Source organism: Rhinatrema bivittatum, chromosome 4 (assembly GCF_901001135.1).
Source record: "Rhinatrema bivittatum chromosome 4, aRhiBiv1.1, whole genome shotgun sequence".
NCBI classification, from domain to species: Eukaryota; Metazoa; Chordata; class Amphibia; order Gymnophiona; family Rhinatrematidae; genus Rhinatrema; species Rhinatrema bivittatum.
In genome coordinates this window covers 406,126,514-406,145,123 of record NC_042618.1, presented here as the reverse complement: position 1 = coordinate 406,145,123, position 18,610 = coordinate 406,126,514, and positions in this window count along the sequence as shown.

Below are 18,610 nucleotides of genomic sequence, written 5' to 3'. Positions count from 1 at the left end.
CAACTGTGTGGAATTTTATTCAGGGATGCCATTGGTAATAAACATTTGGAGGTAGATTTTACAAATTTGCGCACATGCGTACTTTTGTTCGCGCACCAGGCGCAAACAAGAGTACGCGGGATTTTAATAGATACGCGCAAGGCTGTGCAAAATTGGTAGCCTGCGTGCGCCGAGCCACGCAGCCTGCCTCCGTTCCCTCCGAGGCTGCTCTGAAATCGGAGCGGCCTCGAAGGGAACTTTCCTTTTTCCCCCCCGCACCTTCCCCTCTCTTCCCCTACCTCATCCACCCCCCCCAGCCCTACCTAAACCACCCTACCTTTGTTGCACAAGTTACACCTGCCCGAGGCAGGCGTAACTTGCGCGCGCTGGGCTGGCCGCCGGCGCGTGATTCCCAGGCCCGGGAGCCATTTCAGAGGCCTCGGCCATGCCCACGAAATGCCCCCGGGCTGGAACCACGCCTGCAGCCCCACCCCCAAATGATGCGCCGCTGCAACACGCCCCCCCCCCCCCCCCAGGAAAGCCCCGGGACTTACGCGCGTCCCAGGGCTTGCGTGCGCCGCCAAGCCTACTCAACATAGGCTCGGCATGCGCAGGGGGAACTTTGGGCAGGTTTTTGGGGGGTATGCGCGTATCTTACGTGCATACCCCTTTGAAAATCTGGCCCTTGATGAACTGTCCGGGGTCTGACGAAAAGAGAGCACAATGTGGATAAGGCTGGATAAGGCATTCCCTAGTGTGTCTCAGCACTGTCTACTTCAAAAAATGGTTGAACCGATGTGATTCCAATTTGCCTTCAGGAATGATAGTGGCAAGTGTGGTTACCCTTGGGCGGATCTCTGCATCTGATTCAGGATTCATGAGATCAATGAAATCTGCTTCTTATAAGGAACTCAGGTCCAGTTAGCCATGTTGTCTGCATTAGATGAGCTGCTAAGACAGATCTTGTGGCATAGTCTACTGGGTTCTGATTGGTGGGCACATAATACCACTGATCTAGTCACGTTGGCTTCCTGATGTGCTCAGCTTTGTTGCTTATATATACAATATGTAGAATCTGCTGGTGTGATTCTATATGTAGCTCAGCATTACTTTATTGTCAGTGTACAACTTGACCACATCCAGCTGAACGTCTTTTTCACTTAGTATCAGCTCCATTATCTCTACTGCCAGTACTTTATTTATTTATTTATTTTTTGTTTTTATATACCGGAAGTTCCTGTATACAATACATATCACTCCGGTTCACATTTAACAGAAAGAACTATCGCCGGGGAGGCGGTTTACATGGAACATGTAAGTATATGGAACATATACTTCTGCATATAATTCAAGCCGTGATATGGTGTAGTTAGGCTGAGGTGTTAATTTAGCCTTCCCAAGGATAAATCCTATGTGGGATCTGCCTTCAGCATCTGTCATCTTCTCATAGGCCATCTTTACAAAGTTCTTTGTAATAAGCTGCAGTGAGAGATATACAGGTATACATACATGGAATCAGGAGTTGCTCCAAATCTCGCAGGGAATTCTCCCATGTTTCCCATTCTCATTTTCTTCTCTGGAAGCAGCAGGATGTCCCACTTGTTATCACTGATGAAAGTCCTCTTAATAAAGACCTCTCTTTTATGGTGACTAGATCCACAAATCCAAATGGATCATATAAGTTGTTGAATGTGGACAGAATGCCATAGCAGGTATAAGGTTTTTCTTCTCTTGAGACTTGGAATGTGAACGTGTCTCCTTTCAGGTCCAAATTTAGACTGAGACTTAGCTGGAGTATGGCATGTCAACTTTCAAATCCAAGTTCTTCAAGTCTTTCACATGGTCTTCTGAAGGGAATAATTTCATTACCTTGGCATTGTTGGAGTTTATTTTATGAAGCCTCAAATTGGTCTCAGCTAAAAATGATTGCGCTGTCTTTGTCACGTCAATAGCTGCTTCCTCTGTAGGTACAGACTTCAATCCATCATTCATATAGAAGTCTCTTTCTATGAATTGTCTGGCATGTGTTCCATACTCATCCTTTCCTTCTTGTGCTGTCCTCCGGTCCATAGATGGCCACTGCAAGTGATGGACTGCTATTAAAGACATGCACACACATCCTATACGCAACAGTCTTGCTGCTAATGTTGTTGTCTTGGTACCACGGAATCCTAGATATTTTCTGTAGTCTTCATGGACCATGAAACAGTAGAACCTATGTTGAATATCAGCCATGATGGCAGTATTCTCTTTTCTGAAGTAAATCAAGACTCCCACTAGATTGTTGGTTGTTGGGCCCAGTGAGGAGCACTTGAATCAAATAGAACTCTGATTTGACCTGGTATTTATTTTATTTTATTTATTTTGGTTTTTTATATACCGGTCTTCTTGCATTAGATGCAAATCAAATCAGTTTACATTGAACAATTAAACTTGCTTGAAAGCATTACATGTAACAGAGAACATATAACATAAAAACCTGTAGGAGCAATAATAAAACATGGAGTTTGAAGTATTCATCTTAAATAGATGTCTTGCAGAAAACCAATGAGGAATTAAAAGTTAAAAATTAAATAACAGATGGAAGTATCGAGAGAAATAGGGCTTGGAGCAATGAGAGGATAATTAGAAGGGAGGATGTGGGGGTGAAAGGGAAGGGAGAAAAAGAAAAATAGAGGGACCAGAAAGGTGGATAAAAAAGGAGGGATTAGAGGGAGGAATTATACAAAAAGAACAAACAAATCATATTTGCCATGGTAAGTCTACTGTAAGTAATCAGGGAAATGCTAGACTGAATAGCCAAGTTTTCAGTTTTTTCTTGAAGGATTGCTGGCAGGGATCCTGTCTAAGGTCTGGTGGAAGTGAGTTCCAATGAGAAGGACCTGCTGTGGAAAGAGCCCTATTTCTTAGTGGAGTTTTGGCTTGAGGGACAAAAAGGGAGCCTTGATAAGCTTTTCTTATTGGTCTCTTTGATTTGTTGGTGCGAAACTGAAAGGTAAGATCAATTGGAGCTAAGTTGTTTAAGGATTTGTGTATGATGGTCATGGCTTTGTAGAGGACTCTGTATTTAATCGGAAGCCAGTGCAAAAGGGGTTTTAGCCTTTTCAGAACTTGTAATTTGAAAAAGCATTCTTTAGTTGTGTTATTTACAAATCTTTTGAGGTTCAGATGATTGTCCAAAAGCACGCCTAGATCTCTTACATGGGAAGTGTTTTTGAGGTTGTCCAGGATAGTTGCAAGAGGATTAAGATTAGAGGAAATGTCTTTTTGTGTTTGACCAATTATAATGGTGGATGTCTCTCTAGAAATGAAATTGTCATCCTGGGAGATGATGAGGTATTCCGTTTTTTGCTTGTTGATGACATGGTTAAGTTTGGTAAGGAGCGAGCTGATTTCCTGAAAGCAATATTCCCAGAAAATTAAAGTATTTTGAAGGGACTTCCTTATAGGGATGAGAATTTGTATGTCATCTGCATATACAAAATATTTGATTTTCAGCTTAGATAGCAGGAAGCAGAGGGGTAGAAGATAAATGTTGAAGAGGGTTGGGGAGAGGGATGAACCTTGTGGAACTCCCAGGTTTGAACTGATTGGCTCAGATTCTTTGTTATTAATTTTGACCTTGAATGATCTGTAGGGATGTGAATCGTGTTCCATATCGTCTTAACGATAGAAATCGTGTGGCAGGGCAAGAAAATCGTGTTAGGCACGATTTTTTAGTTAAAAAATCGTTAAAAATCGTTTTTTCCGATTAGTGCGCACTAACTCGAGTTAGTGCGCACTAACTGGGAGTTAGTGCGCACTAACTGAAAATGATACAATTTGACACTTTTCAGGTCAGTTAAGGTCAGTTTAGGAATGAATATGTATTCCTATTGGCTGCCCTCTTATTTATTCATGTTACCAAGGTTCCCACTGACAGTAAATGGGGGATGGGAAATGGAAACAGTTGGTAGCTTGACAAAACAAGTAATGTGATCAGTCAATGTGACTAGAACTTGTGCCCTAACCCTGATACCAGGGGTATTGTGATCTTCCTGCACACAGTGCCCTATCCCTATTAATACCAGGAGTGTTGTGATCGTCCTGCACACAGTGCCCTAACCCTGGCACCAGGGGTGTTGTGATCTTCCTGCACACAGTGCCCTATCCCTATTAATACCAGGAGTGTTGTGATCTTCCTGCACACAGTGCCCTAACCCTGGCACCAGGGGTGTTGTGATCTTCCTGCACACAGTGCCCTATCCCTATTAATACCAGGAGTGTTGTGATATTCTTGCACACAGTGACCTAACCCTGGCACCAGGGGTGTTGTGATCTTCATGTACACAGTGCCCTATCCCTATTAATACCAGGAGTGTTGTGATCTTCCTGCACACAGTGCCCTAACCCTGGCACCAGGGGTGTTGTGATCTTCCTGCACACAGTGCCCTATCCCTATTAATACCAGGAGTGTTGTGATCTTCCTGCACACATTGCCCTAACCCTGGCACCAGGGGTGTTGTGATCTTCCTGCACACAGTGCCCTAACCCTGGCACCAGGGGTGTTGTGATCTTCCTGCACACAGTGCCCTATCCCTATTAATACCAGGAGTGTTGTGATCTTCTTGCACACAGTGCCCTAACCCTGGCACCAGGGGTGTTGTGATCTTCATGTACACAGTGCCCTATCCCTATTAATACCAGGAGTGTTGTGATCTTCCTGCACACAGTGCCCTAACCCTGGCACCAGGGGTGTTGTGATCTTCCTGCACACAGTGCCCTATCCCTATTAATACCAGGAGAGTTGTGATCTTCCTGCACACAGTGCCCTAACCCTGGCACCAGGGGTGTTGTGATCTTCCTGCACACAGTGCCCTAACCCTGGCACCAGGGGTGTTGTGATCTTCATGTACACAGTGCCCTATCCCTATTAATACCAGGAGTGTTGTGATCTTCCTGCACACAGTGCCCTAACCCTGGCACCAGGGGTGTTGTGATCTTCCTGCACACAGTGCCCTATCCCTATTAATACCAGGAGTGTTGTGATCTTCCTGCACACAGTGCCCTAACCCTGGCACCAGGGGTGTTGTGATCTTCCTGCACACAGTGCCCTATTCCTGATACCGGGGGTGTTGTGATCTTCCTGCACACAGTGCCCTATTCCTGATACCGGGGGTGTTGTGATCTTCTTGCACACATCCCGGTATCAGGGATAGGGCACTGCATGCAGGAAGATCACAACACCCCTGGTATTAGGGATAGGGCACTGCGTGCAGGAAGATCACAACACTACTGGTATTAATAGGGATAGGGCACTGCATGCAGGAAGATCACAACACCCCTGGTATCAGGGATAGGGCACTGTGTGCAGGAAGATCACAATACCCCGGAGGAGTGAGGGTCAGGCAGCTCCCCCCCTGTCTGTGAAGCCAGCCTCTCACTAGTAATGCAGGGAGGGAGCTGTCTCAGACTTCACCATCCTCCCCCCTCCCCCCCCCTCACCCACACACCATTCACTAGCTGGGACATGGGGGAAGTCAGGAGTGAGGGTCAGGCAGCTCCCCCCTGTCTGTGAAGCCAGCCTCTCACTAGTAATGCAGGGAGGGAGCTGTCTCAGACTTCACCATCCTCCCCCCCCCCCTCACCCACACACCATTCACTGGCTGGGACATGGGGGAAGTCAGGAGTGAGGGTCAGGCAGCTCCCCCCTGTCTGTGAAGCCAGCCTCTCACTAGTAATGCAGGGAGGGAGCTGTCTCAGACTTCACCATCCTCCCCCCCCCCCTCACCCACACACCATTCACTAGCTGGGACATGGGGGAAGTCAGGAGTGAGGGTCAGGCAGCTCCCCCCTGTCTGTGAAGCCAGCCTCTCACTAGTAATGCAGGGAGGGAGCTGTCTCAGACTTCACCATCCTCCCCCCCCCCCCCCTCACCCACACACCATTCACTGGCTGGGACATGGGGGAAGTCAGGAATGAGGGTCAGGCAGCTCCCCCCTGTCTGTGAAGCCAGCCTCTCACTAGTAATGCAGGGAGGGAGCTGTCTCAGACTTCACCATCCTCCCCCCCCTCACCCACACACCATTCACTGGCTGGGACATGGGGGAAGTCAGGAGTGAGGGTCAGGCAGCTCCCCCCTGTCTGTGAAGCCAGCCTCTCACTAGTAATGCAGGGAGGGAGATGTCTCAGACTTCACCATCCTCCCCCCCCCCTCACCCACATACCATTCACTGGCTGGGACATGGGGGAAGTCAGGAGTGAGGGTCAGGCAGCTCCCCCCTGTCTGTGAAGCCAGCCTCTCACTAGTAATGCAGGGAGGGAGCTGTCTCAGACTGGTATCAGGGATAGGGCACTGTGTGCAGGAAGATCACAACTCCCCTGGTGTCAGGGTTAGGGCACTGTGTGCAGGAAGATCACAACACCCCTTGTATCAGGGATAGGGCACTGAGTGCAGGAAGACCACAACACCCCTGGTATCAGGAATAGGGCACAAGTTCTAGTCATATTGACTGATCACATTACTTTTTTGTCAACTACCAACAGTTTCCATTTCCCATCCCCCCCAACCATCACCTCAGTTGGAACCTTGGTAACATCAATAGATAAGAGGGCAGCCAGCCAATAGGAATACATATTCATTCCTAACTCACCTTTACTGACCTGGAAAGTGTCAATAATTTGTATCATTTTCTGTTAGTGTTCCTGAGTTTCCATTTCCATTTCCCATCCCCCCAACCATCACCTCAGTGGGAACCTGGTTAACATCAATAGATAAGAGGGCAGCCAGCCAATAGGAACACATATTCATTCCTAACTGACCTTTACTGACCTGGAAAGTGTCAATTTGTATCATTTTCAGTTAGTGCGCACTAACTCGAGTTAGTGCGCACTAACACGATTTAACGATTTTTAACGATAAATCGTTAGAATTTCTATTGTATTGTGTTCTATAACGATTTAAGACGATATTAAAATTATCGGACGATAATTTTAATCGTAAAAAAACGATTCACATCCCTAATGATCTGTTGCTGAGAAATGAACGAAACCAATCTAGGGCAGTGCCTGAAATACCAATGTCGGCTAGTCGGTCTAGAAGGATTGAATGATTGACCGTATCAAAGGCCGCCGAGAGGTCGAAGAGAATGAGCAGGTGAGGTTGTTTTTTATCTGAACTAAGGAAGACTGAATCCATGAGAGAGATCAGAAGGGATTCTGTGTTAAGGGATTTCCGAAAACCATATTGAGATGGAGCCAGAATCTTGAAATCTTCCAAGTAGTCTGTAAGCTGTTTATTGACTATTTTCTCCATGATCTTAGCAATGAAGGGTAGGTTAGCAATGGGGCGAAAATTAGCTGGTTCATCTGTTGAAAGATTAGGTTTTTTTAGGAGAGGTTTCAAGATGGCTTGCTTGAGAGAATCTGGAACTTTACCTTGAGTTAATGAACAGTTAATGATTTCTGCGATGGGTTTCCCAACGGTGTTTGGTATTGACAGGAGAAGGTTTGAAGGGATGGTATCTAAAGGATGTGAAGAGGGTTTGAGTTTCTTTAGAATATTCATAATTTCAAGTGGTGAGGTGGTTTCGAATGATTCGAATGATGAGGTGGTAGCGAAGGATTCTATGATGTGATGCTGTGGTCTGCGAGAGGTGGGTAGTAGGAGTAGAGGTGTGAAAAAGATTGGTGAGCTTGATAATTTTCTCTTCGAAAAAGGAGGCGAGTTCAGTAGCTTTGGCGAACGCTTGATCATCTGGAATGGATGGAGGGGGGGTTTGGTTAGAGCTGAGACGTATGAAAAAAGAGCTTTGGAGTCGAATATGAAATGATGGATTTTTTTCACGTAGAAATCTTTCTTTGTTTTAAAGATGGTGTTCCTATACTTATTGAGTGTGGCTTTGTAGATTGCTTGATTCGTGGTAGAGGGATTTCTGCGCCAGGTATGTTCTTTGTTTCTAAGGTCTACTTTGATAGCCTTCAGTTCGGGTGTAAACCAGGGTTTCCTGTTATCCTGGGCCTTGTGAATCACCTTGGTGGTTAGTGGGCAGGTTTGGTCTGCGACTTTGTTGGTGATTGTATGCCATGAAGTAAAGGCTGAGCTCACGTCGGAATCAAATTGATAGGGAGGGTGCTAGCATTCTTCACCTTCCTATAGAGATGGAGCTATATGTACATGGCCATTATTGAATATGCCCTTCATAAAAGGTCACCAAATGATCTCTTGTCTTTGGTTTTCTTTCCAGGGTTTGGTGTAGTGAGGTAGGCTGTGAAAGGGCTTGTTTTTGTTGTTGGGAAGTTGATGTCTGGGTGTTCAGAATGGGAAGGGAGCCACCCAGTTGTTTGACTCATCCTTGAAGAATTCTTTGTCCTTATCTTCAGGAACTCCTTATCCTCCATAGAGAAAGCAGGTTTGTCATCATCCTTTGTAATTTGGAACACTTTATAACCAGACGGTCATTCTAAACATTTGGTGCGAGGGGTTCTACATAGGAATGAAGATGATGGTTTGATCGTCTTAATTCAACCAGTATTTCTCTGATGGAGAAATGGTTCGGACATAGCTAAGGAATTGCATCCATCTTCCTATAATTAGTGGCAATTAGTTTACACATTTTCTCAAAATATATGTTGCTTACTATCATCCATACTAAGTCAAGGCGATGAGCATAGGGAGCGTTACGTGGGTCATTGAGCAACTGATGAACACTGGACATTTCTGCCAAGAAGGAGTAGGATTTGAGTATTTGGATCTAAAGGCAGGAGGTGTTTAACTTTAGGCCTCAGATGGATATGATACCACACTCATTCTGGCTTAGGAATTTCTCTCCTAGTTTTGGTAACTTTAAAATGATCATGCGGGTGACCATACACTGAAATTTTAAATCATGTGCATGGTTGCTCACGTGTGATTTAAAATACACCTACCATGTGTATGTGTTCTCCTAATTTTAATCCATTATTTGAGGAAATATACTGCACATCTTCCTTAGGACTTTTTTGGCTTTAGCATGAACAGGTAAGTAGATTTTAAAACATGCTTGCATGAAGGACATTCCCAGTTTTACGAATTAGTCCACAGTATGCCCAGCCCATCTCAAGGTCATCCTAACTCCTCTCGTTCTTCAGCCTGCAATCCCCCGAGTTGACCCAGACTCCTCACTCAGTAGTGTTAGACCTTAACATAGATTTATGCAGACTTACACCTCATCAAGTGAAGTAAATATGTGCGGCTAACTGCCTGACATTGGCTGCAGCTGCCAAATTTAAAATACAGATTTACACGTGTAACTGCTGGGTCCGCCCCGGAATGCCCCCCAACACGTTCTAACTCCACCCTTTTTTTTTTTTTTTACTTGTGCCCACTATATTCGTGTGTAATTCTCAGCTTTTAAAATGCATGATGTTTGCACACAGCCTTTTAATATAAGCAATGCTTTAAAAAAGTGGTGAACTAATGCTACCGTGATTTGGCTTCTATCACAAATCTCACTGCTCTTCTCCTGCACACATTTTGAGCATGTATTTTTCTTTTATGTTAAACAAGCCAAAGAGCTTTGATCTTGCCAAGGTCCTGTTGCTTTCATTCTTCTTGATAACATACATCCTTACTGAACTCTCAGGTTGTTCCTTGGGGTATATTGTAGCTAGGCATATCTCGGATAAGGATCTTCTATCATGGTATTCTCCACAGACTTCAGTGTTTTTGGATGTAACTTTCAGGTACCAATGACTCAGATACCCTGTTCTCCCCACTATCCTTCAATCTGGGGGTGGCAGTATTCTAAGAGTTCAGGCTTGTTAGCTTCTGGGTTGAGGGCTGTGACACTCTGCACACATAATGACTGTCTTACAGTCTGTAGAGAGGTGGCTTGTTTTTCAACAGAAACTATAACAGATTCCATACCCTTTGAATAAGTTAGAGAGTGAAGATTCTTGTGTATAGGGCATTGTCTGTCTGGATCCTCTACTCTCTTGTTTGTTGGGGGAGGGAAACAGAAGGTACAGGCATTGTTGGTGACATCTCTGTCTTGTGTACAGATATGGTTTTTTTGTGTTATCATACCTTTTATTTGATCTTCCATCTTGAAGGTAGCTTGCACTGTCATGTCTATGGTATCATGTCATGTCTCATCAATGTGAGGCCATGGATGAACCTAGAGAAAAGAAAGGTGATGTTATTCTTTACTTTATATCTTGAACCTAGGAAAACCATTTTTCCTGCAGGCTGTGTGATAGTTTCTTCAAAACTGGACTCACTCCATCAGCAGTGTCTAGAAAGCTGAGGCCTGGGAGGAATGGATCAGCTTTGGCTACTTCCAATCTAAAAGCAGATCTCCAAGTTCTTGTAACTTATGGTTGTTTCTGTTTGAGTTTTTTTTATTAGGTCTCAATTCTTCTGAGAATGTTAAGAATTATTATTAGGAAGGCAATGGTGAATAAAATGGAGAATGTCATAATGGCTGTGTATTGCTTCATGGTCAGACTGCACTTTGAATACTGTGTGCAGTTCTGATCACTGCATCTCAAAAAATATATTTGCACTAGAGAAGGTACAGAGAAGGGCAACCAAAATGATAAATGGCATGGAATGGCTTCCCTATGAAGAAAGGCTAAAGTGGATAGGTCTGTTCAGCTTGGAGAAGAGGTGGCTGAGAGGGATATGATAGAAGTCTATAAAATCATGAAAGGACTTGAATGAGTAAATAAGAATTGGTTATTTACTTTTTTAGGTAATACAAGGGCTAGGGGGCACTCCGTGAAGTTAGCAAGTAGCACATTTAAAACAAACTGGGAAAAATATTTTTCATTTTCACTCAATGCAAAATTAAGCTCTGGAATTCATTGCCAGAGGATGTGGTTAAGGCAGTCAGTGTTGCTGGGTTTAAAAAAGGTTTGGATAAGTTCTTGGAGGAGAAGTCCATAGACTGCTTTTAATCATGTTAACTTGGGGAATTGCCACTGGTTATTACTGGCATTAGTAGCATGGAATCTATTTAATGTTTGACTACTTGCCAGGTACTTGTCACCTGGATTGCCCACTGTTGGAAACAGGATGCTGGGCTTGATGGACTCTCAGTCTGACTCAGTAAGGCAGCTTTTTATGTTCTTATGTAACAATGGTGTTGGTAGCAGCCTTTTATTCTTCTGCCTCCAACTTTGTTTTCTTGCAATCCATAGCAGCAGCTGCTATGCACTTTTTTTGATTCTGGCTCTGGCTTGTTTTATAGTAACCTCTTGTTTTTTAAAGAAAGCATGTGCCTGTGCAGTTTCTGCTTCTGTTCATGCCTTACTGAGGCAGTACTTACTGAGGACAGGTTCGAGTGGACTGATTTCAGTGACTTTGAAGATCTTGTGAAACATTTGGAAAAGTGGAAGTACTGGGACACAGTCTTTTTTAAGTGCTTAGTTTTTTGCTGTTCTTGTGTAATAGTGCCTTGCTTTAAATTGTCATGCTCTAGAAGATCAATGCCCTTGTGCAGGTCTCTTTATTCAAGGCTTTCCTCTATATTAATCTTGTTAAGAATTTGAGATATTTGCCTGGAATTAATACATTTTATAACTACATTTGAGATGGATTTTGGCTTGTTGCAATTATTCTATACCTGTAGTGCTAGCTAGCTGATTTCTACCAGACTGTAATTCTTCCCACGTTTGATTAACCTTTTTCAGGTAATCAGCTTTCTCAGATTCATAATTCTCTAAGGCTTTGGCTATCAAATCATGCTTTCTCTTAAAGGCAGTGATAACTGGGAGGGCAGTCTCATTTTCATTTTCACAGAGCACGTTTTCTATAATTGCACCTTCTGCCATATTCTGAGACAATAGAAAACACTGTCAGGATCAGATTACAGCTCTGAACAGTCCAGCACAGCTCTCAGGCTAAGGATGTAATCACTGCTGGGGGAGGGAGTCAGCTGCAGATTTGTAACTTTGCTTCCTAGATGGCTAATTGCCTTTGAACAGCTGAATGAATAAGGAAAGATGTATGGTATAAACCACAGTCTGTGCATAAATTGGCAGAAGGAATTCTCTAAATTTACTTTCCTGAAAAGTCCACCCAGCCAGATCTTTGTTGGATCCTCTGAGATTTTCGACATCTTTTCACTGTACGGCCCTTAGCACTCGATCTCTAGCTTGAGCCCCTAGACAATCAGTTAAAACTTTCCCAGCCCCAGATATCAGATGATTTCAGTTCTTACTTACCAAAAAACATTTATTTGAATGAAGAGCAATTCAACACTCACTGCGAAAGAGAAGGTACACAAGGTAGCTGCATAGATTGAAGAGACTGAAACAGCTATAATAAGTTTTCTCTGAAAACAGTAGCTGTTTGTTAAAAATGGCTGAGGTGAAAAGATTATGCTTCTCAGAGCTTGCAAAAGAATGAAGACGAGCCGTTAGCTTGCCAACAGTCTTCTTTCAACTGAAAGTACCTCCAGGAACTAAGCTGTCTCAGGCTGCTTTTGTTCAGGGGACCAACAGGAAGAGGAGAGGGACACAGAGAGAGCAAGATGTAGAGCACAATCAGGAATAGATCCAATAAGAAGTTCACAAACATTCAAATAACCAAGGCAGAGAAAGCTTGTACCATGTAGAAAATCTAAGCCAAGCAATCTCATAAGATGACACAAGGTGGCAGCATACTAAAGAAATATATCAAATACACTGTAGAGACAGAACAAGTATGCTAATCCACTTAGCAGGGATGGACTGACCATTCACACAATAAAGCATTGCTTGAGGGCCCACAGCACTCTTGCCTAACCTCAGATGGGTAGTTAGAGGCCAATGACCCTTATTGCCCAGGGGCCTAGATCACTCACAGGTCAATACAGTAAAGTGCGGCCACGGTTACCCTGCTTCTAACCCGCTTTCTACTCACTTTTCGGCCACGTTAGTCCAACCCGCGATACACTATCCCCTTTAACCCATTCTTACCGCCTCTTTAAATCACCGGGTAACCCCTTCCGCCCGCGGCATGTATATAAGATGTAAACGATCGAATTAGCTATTCCCTCCCATACAGTAACGCGCGCCCCGACAATCGCTTTTTTAACCTGCAGTTTTGCCGCGCGTTTAACCTGCTAACTTACCGCCTACCCTTACCCCTGCGTTAGAGGCAGGGATAAGGGTAGGCGGCAAACTTTCCTCCAGCCCCCGCTCACTTGCCCTGGCCGCGTCCATGGGTCCTGGTCTCCGGGGCAGCCCCAGTCCTCTCTCCCCTCTTCCCGAAGCAACGAAAGCGGAAAAAATCAAAAAAAGCGAAAAAAAAAAAAAAGTAGCAACGAAGTGACTTACTTTTCTTGCAGCCCTCCTCCGGAGATGGACCGCGGCTCCCCTGCCTCCCGGAGGCAGCTGCCGGCGAAGATGGATGCCTGCACGGGCGAAAGCGGCCCCTGTGCGTGCAATTGGGCCGCTCAAGGCGTGACGTCACGACATTTGGCGTCACGGCATGTGATGTCACGTCTTGAGCGGCCCAATTGCACGCACAGGGGCCGCTTTCGCCCGTGCAGGCATCCATCTTCGCCAGCGGGGCCGCTTTCGCCGCCGGCTGCCCCCCGGGAGGCAGGGGAGCCGTGGTCCGTCTCCGAAGGAGGGCTGCAAGAAAAGTAAGTCGCTTCGTTGCTTTACACTTTACATGTCATTTCACCAGTCCTCTCTCCCCCCACTCCCTGCGCCTTGCTTCGGGAGGAGGGGGAGAGAGGACTGGCAATCCCGAGCGTAGGAGAACCGTCCACTTCCTGGTACCTGTCATTTCAAATGTCATTTGAAATGACATTTGAAATGACAGATACCAGCGTGTCCGTGAAGCATTAGGCCAGCACACCCAGGATACTGTATAGCGCTCTATACAGTAAAATGGGTTGCGCGGGCCTAACGCTTCATGGATGCTTCTTGGACGCAGCTTGCATTTGCAAGCTATTTACAAGCTATTTGCAAGCTATTAGTGCCGTGCGGCAACCGCGGGTGCGCCCGGCACTAATGCAGCTCTTCCTACCGCTCCTTACTGTATCGGCCTGTCAGTCAGCCCCTTCCACTTAGATACAAAGAAATAAAGGTCTAACAATATATTTGTGATTTGTTTTCAAGAGTTGTGCTCTATCAGGTCAATGTAAATTGAACTAAGAATGATAGTGTCCAAATATACAATCACACTATGTTATTCAAGGCGGAAGATTCTGCACAGTCATTTAAAGAAGCAAATGAGCAAATTCATCATTTACATTTTCACCTGGAGGTTCATATTCAAAAGCAATTTAGCCAGCTAATTCAGAAGTTAGTTGGCTAAATGAATATTTGAGCACTTATCCAGCTAAATTCTAGCTGGCTAGAATTTAGCCAGTTAATAGAGAGATTTGTCAAGATACAATAGGGCTTTAACGCATGTTAAACAACATATATAATAAACTCTGTATAGTGCATGATATAGTCCTATCTGGTGATATTACGCCTGAAACTCATCCCTACTTTGCATGGCATTTACATACATAAATTTTGCAAATCCATGCAAAGCAGCTCATGCATACCTAATCCTATATAAATAAAATAATGCTGCTGATAGAAATTTTTCAGCCACGTTATTTTATCTGCACCTTTAGAAGAAGCACTATTTATTTATTTATTTATTTAATATACCGTCATTCCAAATAAAAGATCACAACAGTTCGCAACATGATGTACATATTATAGATCGACATGTACATTGACTGGAAAAGGTCAGAAACATATATTTTAAATGACTTTGTCATTGAGGGTGCATGCTCTGAGTTCAGATGATTTTAAGTTAAATTATAGGCATTTTGAAATAACCATGTTTTTAGGTAACGTTTGAATTTCTTTCTGTTTGTTGTCAGTCATAGAGATTCAGGCAAAGAGTTCCATAATTTTGGACCTGCTATTGAGATCACACGGTCTCTTATTTTAGTTAGGTGAGTGTTCTGTACTGATGTCGCAACTAGTAATCTTTTGTTTTGAGATCTTAATGATCTCTGCGGCTTGTATGATTATAGAGCTACACCTACCAAACCAGAGTTGTTAGAGTGGATGGTGGAGTGCATTAATGTTAGGACTTTGTAGTTGATATGGGATTGAACAGGTAGCCAGTGAAGAGCTATCAGAGAGTGTGAGATGTGATCGAATTTCCTCGATCCTGTTAGTACTGAGACTCTAACATAGGTCCCAATGCCTCTGCAGTAGACTTAAAGGGCCTATGGCCCAACATAGCTCACCCTACAAGTTATTTATAAATAAATAAATAAATAAATAAATAAATAAATAAAGGTGACCAGGAGACTGATTAGATCCCCCCTGCTCATCCCAGGGACGCCATTGAAGGCGGCCCTTCAAAAAAATCTTAAAAATAGAAAAAAGGCACCATGTGACAATGATCCTCCCCCTGCCCAACCCCTTCTCAATCAGATAAACTCCCCGTGTTCCTTAGATACTCCCCCAAAAGATCAACTCCCCCCACCCTGACTCCCCTTTTCATATAATGTATAAGCTGGTGGGCCTCACCCCTCAACCACCCAAAAAATGCCTGGTGGGTTAGTGGCCCCCCAAAATAGGCCCCTCGGATCCTCCCGACACCCACTAACCTTAAAAAGAAGCATTGGTGGCCGTAGGAGGGCCTGTGGCACCCTCTAGCTCCAGGCCTGGTTAGTGCCATCTTCCAAAATGATGCTGGCCAGGCCTGGCCCCTATCACATGAATATTGTCCTCCAACATTCTTAGCTCATTTTGCACTGACCTGATGAAGCAAGTGTAGCTTTCAAAAGCTAGTCAATAAAAAGGCATTTCCTACAGCTTGTTTGTTGAGTTTAATTTCTAACGAGTGGGGAAATTCAATCCAAATAGGCAGGCAACAAATCATGTGACCCCCCCTCAGATTAACTCTGTTTCTTATCTTTTGAGAATTACAAGTGCGAAAAGATAATTATGATACAAGTGACAGGTGAAGACATCTAGCAATAGGAAAAAGTAATTATTTTTTGCTAATCACCTCTTCCCTGGGCACTATCACTACTGGATAAAAGAAAATGGATCCAAGCATGTCACATCCCTTCCCTTCCTGCTTGGTGGTTTCCGTGACCCTGCTGTCCGTAGCTTTTCTTCCCTCGCTCCTTGTAAGTATGACTCCAAGTCCTAGTCACAGCTATCCCAACTAAACAGTTGGTGGTTTCGATCTGGTTTTGACCTCCAGTAGGTTGATATTGCCAGTTCATTTCTGCTGAAGGCTGGATTTGATTGGGTAAGTCAACTGTTCTGTGTTTTTTATCTGCAATAATACTATAGTGTTAAATATATATTTCTAATCATTGCATATTATAGTTAAAATGACATTGCATAAGAAAGTTTGAAGCAGCCACACTAATATGTGTTTCTCTTCTGCTAATATCCAAATATTCAACTTTTGAGAAGGCTGGAAGAGAGCCATTATTAGTCTATATCAAAACTCTTTGGCAAATATTACATTTGCCAGGACTGAAGCGCACACACACACAAAAATGCATATTAGAAACACATGGCAGCCATTGACCTGCTGAAGCCATAAAGTATATCATGAAGTAAAGATAAAAAGAAGCACAAATCATTCATTGAGGGACTACTCATTCGCTCTCATACAGTGAAGTCATTATTGCAAATAAATACCTTAATCTAGGCAATGTCTGGTAATAATTTATGCTGCTTTTCATCAGTTGTAAACCACTTGGTATGTTCTTGCTTAAACCTTGTACAATAAGGATAAAAACAGACAGTAGTTTATCAAGTTTTCGATTTTGAATTAGCAAACAGTTTGCCAAAACTGAACTATGCTATTTATGTAATGTCCATGTCCGAATTTAAATGTTGGAGGTGAGATATTTAAAATTCATAAACAGGAAGTGTTGAAAACTAAGGGCTGGATTTTCAAAAGGTTAAGCGCGCCGGGCCTATTTGCCGCTGTGCCCGGGATCGCGCAACTTACTTCAGCCCCAGGGCTGAAGTAAGTTTTAAAACAAAAGAAAAACAAAGAAAAAGGTAGGGGGAAAGGGCGGGGGAGGTAGGGGAAGAGAAGGTGGGGTGGGGGGGGTAGGGAACTGGGGAAGGCAGTGCGGCTCGGCGCCCGCAAGGTGCACAGTTGTGCACCCCCTTGCGCGCGCCGACCCACGATTTTATAACATGCACACGCCTGCTATAAAATCGCATGTCCATGTGTGCATGCCGGGTAGCGCGCGCACATGGACGCGCTCACGCAAGTTAAAAAATCTACCCCTACATGTTTACCTTTACTCCAGGGCCAATAAAATACTATTGCGTTTTCCCAATCTGGTGTTGTAGCCTCTGTTGATTTTATTCCTGTAAATAGACTTGAGTAAAATCTTGGAAATCCTGTATTGGGTTTTGCATGTGATCCTGCAGAGACTTTTCGTGTCTGCCATATATAATATATTCAAGATCTGAGGGATGCTGAATAACAGGAAAGGGAAGTGCTGGTTTATAGAAGGGACATGCCTCCTCTGGATGATTACCAGCATTCCTGCTCTAGGATTCCAGTAACATGACTGTCTGAAAAGCTGGTGTAGTTTGTTACCAGAAACTCATCTTGCCAAAGTACGGCTGAGTTACGGCAGCTTATGAATTATGAAATTTATACTGCCAGTTGGATGTAAGTAATGTTGAGAAGTCTTTTGTTTGCGCCTTCATTTATGCTTTTGTATTCCTTTCTCCGAGAGTTACTGTTTGCTGTTTTCACACTGGCATCATTCCATTCTGATGGTCACTCTGCCTTTGTTTCACGGATAGAAGCATGGGACACCAAAGGCGGCTGCAGAGAGAGATAGACGGCATCATTTTTTTTTAGTGCTTTCTTCACAGAGAAGTGCTACATTGTTCAACAACAGAAAATCCAAAATGAAATCATTTGCCATAGTTCATGACATCTGCTGTCTTAGACTGTGCTGATTGTGCATGAGGGGATATTTACTTTTAGATTTATTTATTTTTTGGGTGGTGGTGGTGGGGAGAGTGGGGGGGGGGAGGGGGGATTGGTGGCAGTGAAGGTTTCTTCTCTGTCTCTGAGAAAATGATTCCTTTGCTTGTTTTTTACAGCCATGAAGTAGACATTCATGCCGTCATATGCCCTTGGACTGAGTTGGTCATCATTGAAAAGTTCTAACTGAATTACAGGGCTCGTAGATGGGATGTCATAGAATATCTACACAGTAGCAAGTGCTGAGAAGAGGAAAATATAAATTAAGTGTAGGGTGCAAATGAACTGAAGATCTTCCAGTGTATGAGAGGAAAAACTTCTTCTGCACTAATAATCACATATAGGTGAATTTTCAAAAGGATTTACACATGTAAATGTAACTATTGTAAGCTTGGCCAGCCTGTTGGTTTCAGGGGCATGTTTGATTCCCAGGACACCTTCTGCTTCTCAGTAGGGATGTGCACTCATTTTATCGATACAGATAAAATGCAATAAATGAGTCAATTTCAGTTTGGTTTGTTGTCATTGAATTCAAACATCGACGGATCCAAAAATATCTGAAAATGTTGTAATATTTTCAGTTCAGCAAAGAACGTGCATTTTTAGAAAATAGTTCACGTCATTTGCCTACAAATGTAAAAGATAGCATGCTCTCCTACAGCCCTCCTCCTCCTTGTC